The sequence below is a fragment of the Vidua chalybeata genome, chromosome 1, assembly GCF_026979565.1.
Source record: "Vidua chalybeata isolate OUT-0048 chromosome 1, bVidCha1 merged haplotype, whole genome shotgun sequence".
NCBI classification, from domain to species: Eukaryota; Metazoa; Chordata; class Aves; order Passeriformes; family Viduidae; genus Vidua; species Vidua chalybeata.
Window position 1 is genome coordinate 64,433,282 of NC_071530.1, and position 13,477 is coordinate 64,446,758.

Consider the following 13,477-nt stretch of genomic DNA (forward strand, 5'->3'; position numbering starts at 1 on the left):
CCTCACAATCTTGGGGCCTTTTCCTCCCAAGATTATCATCTACTGGAAGTTCCCCCTCCCTGACCACTACCCACATCCCAATCTTTGTTCTGGCTCCCTACAGCACTCGGTGTCTGGACAGACTTCACATTCACTCTGGATTTATTGCTCTCCTGCTCTTCAAAGCTTGTGAAGCAGGTTTCCATTCAGCTGCCCTCGCCTGCCAGGATGGGGAGCAGTGCATGGAAACTGAAAAGAGCTCATGAGCACCAGGTGAGCAGGCCTTTGCAACTGAAACCCAAGGCAGAAATGCACGCCGTGTGTCTTATTTAGTTCAAAGCCGAAATGTTTCTGTCTAGGATGTCTGTTTGTATCTCAAGTCACAAAGAAGCCATTAGTACCAATAATGTGTCATTACGGGGGCGTCAGCAGAGACTCCACAGCTAAGGTTAATTTGAGATGCATAATTTAAAGCAGAAATAAAATCCCTCCATTTCACACTTTAATGACTCAATTCAAATCATTCTTCAAATTTGACACAGCAGCTCTTAAGGGGACACTTGCATTTTTTTCTTTTGTTTTTTTTTTATGGCCAATTTTAAGTAAAATACTTATCTAGTGAAGAGTAAAATACACAGATCTTCCATTTACAACCACTTTAACCTGTCTTCCCCCTCACATTTCTTTTCAGCAGTTTCATACTTCACACATTCACTCTGACACATTAGAATATGCATGATACAGGCCACTTCCGCAAGTTAAAAAAAACCAAACCCATTCAGAGTTAAAATTTCACTCATTGCAACCCCAGGGATTTTGCCAAGAACAGCTGACAACACTGTTTATCTTAAACATACCACATCACTTAGGTAACAGTAGTACCCCCACAATTCTTTGTCCTTAGTATTACTACTCCCAGCATCCTGCTAAAATACATTAAATACATAACCCTTGGTTTTCAAACTGAGGCAAAGACAGAAGGATCCTGCAGTTCAAGAAGTGCTTTAAGCTGGTCCAAGTCTCCCATATCACTGATAATTTGTTCTGTCAGGTTACTTCCCTGAGAACAGCTGATAAAACACAAAAATAATTAAGCAAAAACTCATCACAACATAATGAAGCAGCATGATAGTGAGATCTTCATGCTGCTGAAGATGCAACACCTCTGTATCAGACATCTCCTGCCTGTTGCTGTGGATTCTTCAATAAAGCTCACATAATATTACAAAAATGCATAGAAACATAGAATGATTTTTGTCACCCGACACAACTCTATTTTGTTCTGGACTTTCAAGAAAGCACAGTTCAAGCACACAGACATTCTTTGGAGAGCTGCCCTCAATGCTAAAAATGGCAATGGAATTGCACAAGGCAGGGGGGAGGGGAGGGAAGAAAATTCCAAGAAACCTTGACTCATCCATTGTAATTCCTCAGGTTTTTGGAGCAGAGAATGGAATGCCATCAAGCCAAAATTGACAGAGCTATTTTCTGATCTCTAAGTGATGTCAATACTTCACAAATCCACAAGTGCTGGGAATTTTTTTCTCTGCAAAATTCTAAGAATTACTCTTAAAATTTGTTGGGTTGTGGGGGGGAACCCAGAACTAAAAGAGGTACTTGAAATTAAACTCCTACATAGGTGTGGTTTTGAATACTGAGAGTATTAGGCTTCACAGCTTTTTGCTATCTGTGACTCAGACTTGCTGCCACAGGTATCAAGTGATCAGGGACTTAACTGGAGCTCTGCAGAAACCTGCTGCTTTGTGAATATTTTTTTAACTATATGTTAAAAAATTCACCCTCAAAGACAGACAGCAAGCTTTTCCACTCAGTATAGACCTGAATCTTTCCAGTCACCAGATTTTACTGTCCTGTCACCTTTCACCTAGAAAAGCAGATTTTTCCGGTTTTCTGTTGTTTAATTCTTAAGGTTTCAGAACCACATCATGTCCACCAGGGTTTTCAGAACAACACAATGTCAAGCAAATCTAACAGGCAAAATATCTTCAATAGTTCTGAGAATAACACATCTACTCTGGCACGCCAGCACACTACTTTTAATTGAAGCTCATTAAAGATGTAATAGAAGGAAAATTATATTCACTTCCAGCACTGTTCCATCAATGCAGTGAGATAATCATGCTGCTATACCATACATAAAGCAATATTTATGAGTAGTGGTTTAGGTAATTTAATGGAAAGGCAGAAAGCAATGATTCATTCCTTGTTCTATCTGTTGCTGAAAAATGACTTTTGCCAATTGCAGGGCCCAAGCAGGCATACAGAGAGACTGGTTTCAAATGCTAGTAAAACTGAGACCTGGAAAATGAAAAGAGACAAGTCAGTTGAAATGCCGAACAAAAGGAAAAAATCTGGATTACAGATGAGAATTACTTTACAGAGCAGCATACAAATGCAGGCCTCTGAAGTAATTTAAACCAAATGCAGATTGAGACTGAAGTCATTTAGTGAGTCAGCACAGTAATAGGACACTAAAATTACATATGAGAAAAGTGCAATTCTTTTTGTATAGCACAGTCTATTTTATTCCAAATTTACCTGAAAACAAATTAATTGTATCCTTTGTGTTGCACCTTCTTCATTTCCTTCGGATTCAACCTCTACCTTCCAGAAAGAAACAAATTTTGTGCAGGCTGACTAGTTGTGAGCTCTGATGTCTAGGACTTGAATTTCCCTTTCACAAAAGTTTCATCTCCAGACCATGACCACATTAATAAACAATCATTGGCATGAACACTACCGACCCTCTTCCAAGATATGATTACTTTCCTCTGATTTTTTTTTTTTTTAAATTACAGTTCAAACCAAAGCTGCAGAGAATCATGAAAGGTTCTGCCTCCCAGATTCTGCCATCCAGAGGTTTCAATCACCTACGGCTTGGTACAGATGTGGACTTCAGTACTAAACATGCCCACCATCAGTCAAAGAAAGGTTTTGCTTTCTATCTGCCTCAAATATTTTTAAAACCATAATGGTTTTTAAACTTAAAAAGCAATCTTCATCTCATTCTTGCCTCATACTTTCAAAAAATGTAATTCTGTGAAAGCCACAACAATTGCTTTTTCAACAGAGACTGCCACTCTTTTGAAGTGCTTTCTCAGATAGATTTGTGTGGACATACGTGGGTAGAAATGAATACTCCAAAAACATCCACAATAGATAACAAGTAGCATCTAGAAACAACAAAAAGAAACAAAACAAACAAAAACAAACAAAAAAACCAAACAAACCAAAACAAAAAAAAAAGCACTTTAAATGCAGCCCAAATTGGAACAAATGCCTACAGTAGCAACAGCACAGGAAGAGCAAAATGTTATTGTACATTACTGGCCTGCAGCCCACAATTACAAAAAATACTGCAGTATTCCACAGTAACAGCGTCAAATATTATCATTTCAAACAAGCAGCTGCAGCAGCCTGCCCACAGCAGCCACATTGCAGAGAGCCAGGGGAGGAGAGGGCTGCCAAAGGACTCCCAGCTACAGATGGGGAGTGGGCCAAGGGTTGGTGAACCCTTGGGACACCTTCTCCTGACACCCACAGCTCTCTCAGGGCACAAAGTACCACTGCTCAGCAGCAAAATGCTCTCCCACATGGGCTCCAGCTGCTGAGCCCTCCAGCAGAAGGGACTCATGATGCTCACTCTGTACTGTCCCTCTTGCTGTAGCGTGCCTTCTGCCAAATTTTCATTTTCACATTGTCTTGGATTCAATAAAATCTCCCCCATCCCAGCTCCCCTGCACTAATGTCTGTTTTACTCAGCCCCCTGTAACACCCAGCCAACAGGTTTTAACAGTGGCCTAGCCAGGGGCTCCCAAAGCAGAGATTGGGCATACACTGCCATTATGATGGCTTCCTTTCACCTCCCCAGACAGTGAGCAGCTGTTCCACGACAGATCAGCAAAAGGGGAGACAACACACACACACACAGGTTTATCAGCAATGCCCAAGTTGACTGCTGTACTCAAGGATGACCAGCACCACCACAGCAAACAAAAAAACCCAAAAAGCAACAGGTAAGTCCGTCTGCTCACTGGCATGCACTGCACACTAATGAATAGCCCTAAATTAGCATTTGTAGGAATAACACCTACCACATTTTGGTTCTGCATGGATCATAAAAAAGACCATCTAAGAAGCCACATGTTTTCTGCAAACTTAATGCATTTGCAGAACAAGCAAGCAGAGGAAAAGCAAAACAGAAACCTGAACTAATGCACTACCCCCGTTTCAGCTGAGATAGAGTTAATTTTCTTCCTAGTAGCTTGTAGGTTTTGTAGGTTTTGGATTTAGCATGAGAACAATGTTAATAATACATTCATGTTTTAATAGCACCATAATCAAGGATTTATCCTAAGTCAAGGACTTTCCATTTTCCCATGTTCTGCCAGCAAGGAGGTACACAAGAAGCTGGGAGGGAGCATGACCAGGACAGCTGGCCCAAACTGGCCAAAGGGATATTCTATACAATAGAGCATCCTGCTCAATCTGTCAGCTGGAGGAGCTGTCCAGGAGGGGCTGATGGCTGCTTGGGGACAGGCTGGGTATCAGACAGCAGGTAGTGAGCAACTGTGCTGTGTATCACTTGTCTTCCTTGGGTTTTATTTCTCTTCTGGTTGCCTCCCTTTTCATTACATCATCATCATCATTACCACTACTATTGGTATTACTGTTGCTGTTGTTATGTAATTAATCTGTTCTTATCTCACCACATGAGTTTTACCTACTTTTTTTCCCCAATTCTCTTACCCCTCCCACTCTGGGGGTATGGGGAATGAGTGGCTGCACAGTACTTGGTTGTCATCTGGGGTCAAGCCATGACACTCATGCTTCCTAAACAGCCTGCAAATAGTACAGATTCTCCAGACAGAACTGCAAAACCTGAGCTTTGCCTCAGCTACCAATACTGCCTCAGGTATTTGGCCTCTCCCCACTGTCCAACAAGCCTGAAGTTAAGTTTGAAATATACAGTGTTGGTGCACCTTTTAGAGATACTCAAATCATGATGAAAACTGTTTCTCATGCAGCCAACCAGAGATATGATGTTTTCAGGAGGGAGCAAACTAACTGCCATACCTAAATACTTCCCAGTTCACCTGCACGTCTCATCTTTCCCACACCAGATTTTCTCTACCAAATACAAAGGAGATTGTAGGGTATATATGTGCAATATATATGCAATAAACTGCAGTAATATATGCACTAGATTGAAATACTGCATTTTTGTATCCTCATAAGCAATTCATTGGATGAAGGATTCAAAGTCCCACAGGGAGTACTGCAAATACACATTAAGTCTCTGGGTGCTGGATTTGACTCTCTGACGTATGTAACAGATGTGTAAAGTAACACATAACCAGATGCCTCTCCAGTGCATGCACAGCTAGAGACTGAAAAGCCCTAGAATGTTGTGTCCAAGGGCAAAAGAAAAGGGAGAGAATAAAAATAGAACCACATATCTAGCAAGAGAATAAAAAATTGGGCCTTATGGATTTCTTGTCTACAATGCTGAAATTTTTCATGTCTGCAATTCAGCTATGGTATCTCAAGAGAGGACTTTTCAGGAGGTGGGAATCCAGCCACTGTGGTCTGATTTGCTCCATGCCAGGGTGATAAACCATTTCTTGATGTCCTTGAAATTTCAGGATCCTACTTCCAAAGCCTCTACTGTGATTTCAAAGACCTCCATCCAGAAGAGCAGTCTAAATCCTTAGAAGAAAAAAATACTCAGAAAAAAAGCATATGGCTGTATAACAGTCACCACCACAGAGGCCTTTCTCCTTTCCCCGAGCTGTATGTCCTGGCCACAGTGGCTAGGAGAAAATAGTTGCTGTGATTTTGCAAAAACCTTGTAAGGCAGAGGAGAATGGTGGGGGAGAAAAAGTCAAAAACTTGTTTAAAAGCCTGAGTTTAAAATTTCTGGCTACTCCCATTTCATGAAGTAACTTAAAACCACTCTCTGCTAGAAACTGTGTGAACCACTGACTTCAGATCTGGATCCTGCCTTTTGCAAAGCTGCTGGTGGGCTTGGATCCAAGGCTTTGGTTCAAGCTCTTGGGTACTCCATACTGAAATTACTTATACCATACATCCTTTATAATAAATAGCCTCACAGTGAGGAAGGACAGTATCAGCACAGTTCATTTTTAGATCACTCTTTTGAAAGTTTAGGGAAAGCACTGGAAACATTACCGCTTTTGAGTATTTTGCCTTACATGGTTTACAGGCAGCATAGTGAATAGCTGTGCAAGCTGCACCCATTTTCCTGGGACATGCACTGTGACAGTGCGAGTCCCAGGCAGTGCCCACCAGGGCCGAGCAGAAGGGGCACGGTGGCACTGGCATGGCCACGTCTCGCCACAGTACTACCCTACACTGTGCCACTGCACTCTCTTGCCTCCCTGCAGTGAAGGTCTCCGTTCTCTGTCCCCACCACCTCCTCTTTACAAAGGCTCACACACACATACTGAAACAAAAGAATAATTCCATTATGTGCCTGGCAGCCTGTGCACTTTCCTTCTGATTCACAATAGTGGCACCCCATTGAAAAGATCCATATACAGCGGTGGGGGGGAAAAAAAAATCTTAAGTCTCTAGCAAATACACATATTATCAAAGCCTCATTTCCAATTAACACAAGTTGCTTTGGGATCTAATGCAGCTGATTTGAGGTGAAAATACAAACAAACAAACAAAGTCTTCTTCCATTAGCCAGGGCAGGGGGTGGGGAAATCAAACCAGTGCCATCTTTGTTGAAGAGAGCCACAAAACTAATGGTTCAGGAGAGCTGAGGAGCATGGTCAGGGGACAATTTGTGACTGATCACTGCCATCTGAACTTGGCATGCTGACAGCTGAACGAAGAGCAAAACAAAAAAGGCATGTGTTTAATCTGGGCAGGCTCGGTCCCCTGTGTTCACTCCCAGTGAAAAATACAAAGCAGGAGAGAGTCAATCTCTCTGCCTGCTCAGCTCAGCACCCACATAACTCCCTGGCATATACCACAGGACCTTCTCCATGCACACAAATGGACACACACATTATTTCTTCACATGCTGAAAACAATGAGAAAGGAGAAGGACAGTGGGACAATTTAATATATCCTAAAATGGATCTTTTGGCACAGAAGAGGTTCCCTCCAATACTCTGACAATGAGCTCCTGCACTCTCTGATACAAAGAAAGCTAAAAACAACTTCAACGATTTTCTGAGTGTAACATAGAGCTGATAAAATTATTATAAAGGCCACACAGATGCTACAAAATACCTTTTCCTGAACTTCAATGTGAGCTTCCTCAGAGAGCAACAAGAAGGCAATTGTGAAAGGAAAATCATGCGCCTTGTCCTGGCCTGACATCAATGAAAAGAAGGCAGCAATAAAAGCATTTTGATTTATGCTCAGAACCAAGAAGGAATGCTTGCCTCCAAGAGAGTGGGATGGACAGAAAGCAAAGGTGGGCTGAGGGTGATCACACAATGGAGCACTTCTCTCTCACTGGTTTGGCCAAGACTGTCACCTGCACCTGAAACAGGGCTTGCCCCAGAGAGCAAGGCATTTCCCAGCCTTAGCCTTCAAACAGGTTTGCATTAATGCCTCATTTCACAACTACAAAAATTGCCTCAGACTCCTGCTGAAAGAGTTCTGTATTCCTGTTTGGGCTCACAGTCCCTAGTGCAAGACCTGCACATAAAAAGGAGTTGGCTACACTGATTTGAAAAACTTCTGACCTGTTCAGAAAAATCAGTACAAATACCTACAGGATCACTACATTTTCCCAAGCAATGGCTCCTGTCCACTGACCAGAAAGGAAATATTTAGCTCCCTGCAGTGGGCCTGTTGATTTCAAAAGAAACTTAATAGCTCTGTTATTACAAAGCAAATACAGAGCAATCACCAGGGTTCGGCTATCCTCTCCTCTCTTCTGAAATCTGGTAAGCAACATATGTCTGCAAATGCCACTTGCCAAAAGGTTTTGATTCTCTGCACATTTGTGGGAACATATACCCTGCTTCTTCCAGGTTGTATGTGTCCTTTTGATTCTGCAGATTCCTTACAGCAGTTTTGTCTCTTTCAGCACAATTGTGCGGCAGAAGAGAGTAAATAACTTAAAATTTTTATTTAAGGAAGATGCTGGTGTTTTTAGTGTTCATTTATGCAACATTTTCATTGGTTAAAAGTTTTACAACTGTAGCATTTTCTCCTTACTAGATTCAGGTTAGATTCTTTTCTAATGAGAAATGAAAACAAAACAAAACAAAACAAAACAAAACAAAAGAAGACAACTAGAGGGAAAAGGTGAGCTTCTCCTTGTGCCTCATCATTGTCTTTATTAAAAAAATTAACTCTGACAACACAATTCAGCCTCAGTCAGGAAACTTTTAGTTCAGTTGCTATTCAAATATCCAAGTGTAATTTGTAACTCTAGTTATGAAAGGGGACATTATTTTCTTTATACATTTAACTCCATTTGTTCAAAGGCACACTGATGAAGCAATACAGGCAGATGTATTGTTAAAGCTGGTGTAGAATTCACAGGCTTTGCTAAGAAGTTTGGTATTTCAATGAGGTGTTTAAACATAAAAATGAGAACTATGTATTTAATATAAAAATATCACTTCAGAATGCTGCAAAATCAGATTACTCATGACATTATCACCAACAGTAAGACATTAGTATATGCATTTTTCTGGCAGTGTGTTGTATGTTTTTCAATAGCTTTCTTCAATAGTTCCCATATGATATCGTTTCCAAACTAGGAAATATTAGACTCATGCCTAACTTTCAGGGAGAATAGCCTCATTCATTTAAACAGGGTTTAACCCTTATAAATGTCAGAATGATTGCCAGTTTGTGGGACTGGAACTCATGGGGCCCATTTTCAAAATGATAAGTGCATTATGTATTTTTACTGCTGTTTCTGGGTTTGCCATTACAGTTCTCTCCCTCCCTCTCCTGCCTGTTTTTATTGCCTTCAACAACAATATAATGACATTCTGAGGTAAATAATGATTAATTTAATTACAAACTAACTGTAACTTATGACAAGACCCTCCAATCACTTACCTCAAATCAAGAGTGTTTCAAGATGCAATTGTTACTCTCCTTTTGTCTCCCCTCTTACAGGAGATGTTGCAGACTTTGTTTTCTGGTATTTTGTATTAAAACTCTTTCCCTGTGCTCCAGGATCTTAAACAAAAACAAAAAAAAAGAAACACTCAGAATGAAAATGTCATTTCAAGCAATTGGTGGGTGGTTCAGGGGAAATCCCTGACCTTTTTTGAATGTATGTTTCATTATCTAAAGTAAGTGTGGTAACTTCCTCCAGCAGCAGCTCTTCTGTGAGCTGTACTTCAAAAAAAATGTTAAAAAGACCCAAGTGAAAAAAAAAAAAAAAAAAAAAAAAAAAAACACAACACAAAAAAAACCAAACAACCCACTGGTTTAGACCACTCAAAAACGTGGCATTTTAAAAATCCGTAAGATAGCACACTACATAGTATTCATTTAAAGTACAATCCAGGATATACCAGACTCCACAATTTCATGATGGCGAAAACAGGAGAAAACCCAGAACACAAACCAGAAGAAAAATCATTATGTAAAATATTAAACTGCTACACAGTTTTATTACTGCTATCACGTTATTATCACTAATAAAACATATACAGCCCTCTCCCTCAGTCTTCACTGAGTTCCTGTAGTATTTCTGTAGCAGCAGCGTGAGGGAAGTAGTAGCCGTGCTGGAGAAGCAATGCAGCATTTGCACTACAAAACCCAGCCCAGCTGTTGGGAGAGGAAGGAAGGGAGGAGGAGCGACAAAGTAGATGAGTTAAGAGTAACTGGCAGGTCTCTAATACAATCAATTTTGACATTCTCTACCATCACCAAAAAAGGTCTGAAGGGTTTTGAATTTTCAGCGAGTGCTGCTACCAAGAACAGCTTCTCACCGCCCCGTTTCACCCTCCTCCCTCTCCCGTACCTGCAGCAAGGCTTGGCCAAGGGCCAGCTGAGTACGTAAGACTTCAAACCAGGCTCTGTCAGCAGGAAAACACTGCCAGCCAGTGCAGAGTTCACGTTCCCTCTGAGAGCATGGTCTTGCATTTGCATGGCCTCTCTGGATTACAAGCATCCCAGCTATTTCTCTATGAACCATTTTTAGGACCAACAACCACATTCATTTTTGCTCTGTAAAAAGCCTGAAAGAAACCGTTCCCAGGGTTACACCTGTGGCTACTCCCACAAACCAATTTGAAGCCAACAAATTTACACAACATAACAACGAGAGGATTTGACCTTGTGTACATGTAAGCCAGGTCACTTCAATTTTCTTCCTTGGCTAGAACAGACAGAATAATCTGAATAATTTTCCCCTTTTAATTAAGAAATGAAGAAAATATTCACAGCCTTCTGTGGCTTTATATACCTCAAAAAAGACAACTTTTCCAAAAGTGGTCAAAAATTCAAGAAGTACAGCTTTCTACACCACAGTGTATTCCCCCACACACCCTGGAGGAAAACAACCCAAAACTTGAAGCAGACCACAACACACAAATAAGGGGGACCTTGACACCTCTACAAATGCTGTGCCAATGTCACCACTCCCCAAAGCTCCTTACTGTACAAAATACTCTGCTTAAATTAGCCTGGATCCCTACTCCACCGTGCTTATTCAGGCTGACATGGTGCTGCCTCTTCCTTCAAGGAGCCTGTTCTCACTCAACACCAGTCAAGGCTGCAACAGTCAAGCCTACCACTTGCAGGAAGCGGACAAAGCCCTCTAAATCTGTGACACACATCCAGAGAAGGCTGTAAGTTCAAAGTGAAATGAGGACAGTTTGTCCATGACTCATGCCACCTAGAAACCATTCTTAATTTAAGAAAAAGTGTTAAAGGGATTATCTTACAGAGTGTCACCCTGCCAAATCAAGTAGGTTCTGCCTCTCATTTTTTTCCTGAACTCAAATACAAGGTGGCTAAAGATCAAAATCAGCATAAAATCCTCCTGTTCTCACTTTACATACTTACATTTTAAATGCTCTGTTTAAAGAGTCAAATAAAACTGTTTGACGGACAGATTCCTAGCCATCCTCTAGGCTTTTCTGCATGACCTATGGGCAAATACTATGTGACACTTCCTGAAAGGCTGAAATAGCTCTGAATGACACTTGAGCTTCTATAGTACAACTACAGCGTGAGTGTTTGGCTCCTAATGCACACTGTCACTTAACCCAAAATTTCCCCTGCCTCTACAATAAAAATAAGAGTATTCCCCCATCTCAGAGGGCTCATGGAAGGAACACAACACCCATGCTGATTTAGTGGACAATCTGGAAACAAGGAGAAACTTATAGAAAGTTACAGATCCCTTAACTCAGGCTGAAACTTCACATACCCAGAAAAAGACTCTGCAAACCAAAATAAGGAGTGAGTCATCAGCCTGTCCCTCTGAAACCGTTTTGCTGGCTAGTCATTTCACTAGTACAACTCTCTTCTCCAGGCTGCTCCCAGCAAGCGTGGGGGACACTGAATGGATTCACTGTATTCACACAACAGCTTTACAGCTGCTGAAAAAAGGCCTATTGTAGGTCTGCATTTCACTATCTCGAGTAGCATACATAAAGTTGCTGTACAGCTTCCATTACCCATCTGATCCTTACAGAAACAGGAGCAATAAATCAGGGTTTGTCAAAAGAAAATTGATTTAACTGTGATGGAGGAAATAGGCTGGTTTTCAAAAAAAAAACAGAAGTAACAATTCATATATCAGAGGCTAAAACACTAAAAATTCAGCGTGACAAAAATACTTTAAACTCATTCTGCCCTCCTTTTTGTTGCTACAACATAATATGTGAGCCAAATTCAAATTTCACCATCAGAAAGGAGCATCAGGTCTGCCATACATATGTGTTCTTCCTGCAGTCATGAGGTGCACATGGCTTGCACCTCCATGCATTTATAATATTTTCTCAGTAACAGAAATAGGATCAAAACCAACAGTGAATTCTTAAAAACATAATTGTTGGGTCACACTTTACAAAGACTCATTCAATAGCCAGATAATCCTGGACTTTGCAAAACATGTGAGTAGATCTGACAGCTCCTTCATAGTGTCTGTGGAGTCAGGGAAAAAGGACAATCCTGAATTAGGCATATTCCTCCCAGCATTCGACTACTCCACTCTCCCCCTTCTGGAGAAATGAATGCAGCTTCAAACAAATTAAAGGAATATTTTGTCAGCTCCTTCACTCTTCACGGTGCAATAAATGAGGCGGTGCTTGGCTTCTCTAGTTCCCAGCAGAGGCAGGTCTGAAGTACAAATCCTCCTTCCTCCTCCCATACACATAGCATTAACCCTGCCAGCTGCAAAGACACCGAATTCAGCCAGGGCTATCCAACAGCCTATCCCAGCATGCACTACTAGTAAGCTCCAAGAATTAAATGATGGTGGATCAGCACACATCTCCTCAAAACGCAGCACTCCTCAAAACACAGCATCTCTCTCTAAAAGCATGAAATTGGACAAAAGTTACAGGATCAATTTCTCTGGCTTCAAAGCCACAGAAACACAACAGGTGCTGTGCTGCTCTGCTCTCAAAGGCAGAAATATTTTGCTTTTCAGTGAGAGCTGAGACAGGCATTACCCCTTGCTTTGCCAGCTTGGGACTTTAAGAAAATACCAAGAGAGTAGCAGCCTGTGAGAGCTGAGACAGGCATTACCCCTTGCTTTGCCAGCTTGGGACTTTAAGAAAATACCAAGAGAGTAGCAGCCTGATAAAATAACAGCAGTAAGATGCCTCTTTTCCCCTAGTCTTCCTTCATTTCACAGTGGGGCCTCTCTCAAAAGGTTGATGGAGCTGAATAGACTGAGATGATTTTCCATTCTAGGTAAATTGCACGTTCTCTGTGTTAGCATGACTTGACTGTGATCAAAACTGATGAAAAACCACAGCAATGGAAACAAAGACTCAAGTAAAGACAGAAATTAAACCTCAAGACAAGCTACAGAGAAAGACTTCTCTCTTATTTCTGGATTTGGGCAGGCTTGCCTACCTCCAAGCCTGGGGGGCAGACAGGACTGCCAGCCTCCCTTGCCATCCTCAGGGCAAGCGGTTCTGGGGCCTGGGCAAAAGTAGTACCATTGCACATGACAGGACAGAGCTGAGGCCAGTTGAGAACAGTGGATTGCTAAAATATGATCTCATTTTGGAATGAGCTATAAGGAATGAAGAATTGACAGTACCAGGCTCTCTGCACACCTCTCGCCATGGGGACAGGAACTCTTCCCTGCAAATCTCACAGGAATGGACCTACTACTCTCCCTTGCCTCTGCTGAGGGTCTGGCAGGCTCAGGCACATGTTCTTATGTGCTATTTACTCCTTTTCTTGCCTTCTGCGCATAAGCACACACACACCATGAATTCCCCTCATTTCTTAACAGCTGAAGTGACTTTATTGCATGATTTTTGGACTAGAACTA

General features: G+C 41.5%; 1 protein-coding gene across 7 annotated transcripts in view; it reads right to left on the reverse strand.

Moving 5' to 3' along the window:
• The window catches only part of ATXN1 (ataxin 1), a 223,385-nt gene that overhangs the window by 145,670 nt on the left and 64,238 nt on the right, over positions 1 to 13,477 (reverse strand). For all 7 annotated transcript variants that reach the window (XM_053956556.1, XM_053956566.1, XM_053956528.1 and 4 more), the window contains one exon: positions 9,064 to 9,186. The gene's annotated coding sequence lies outside the window, so the exon portion shown is untranslated. The remainder of the gene's footprint in view (positions 1 to 9,063; positions 9,187 to 13,477) is intronic.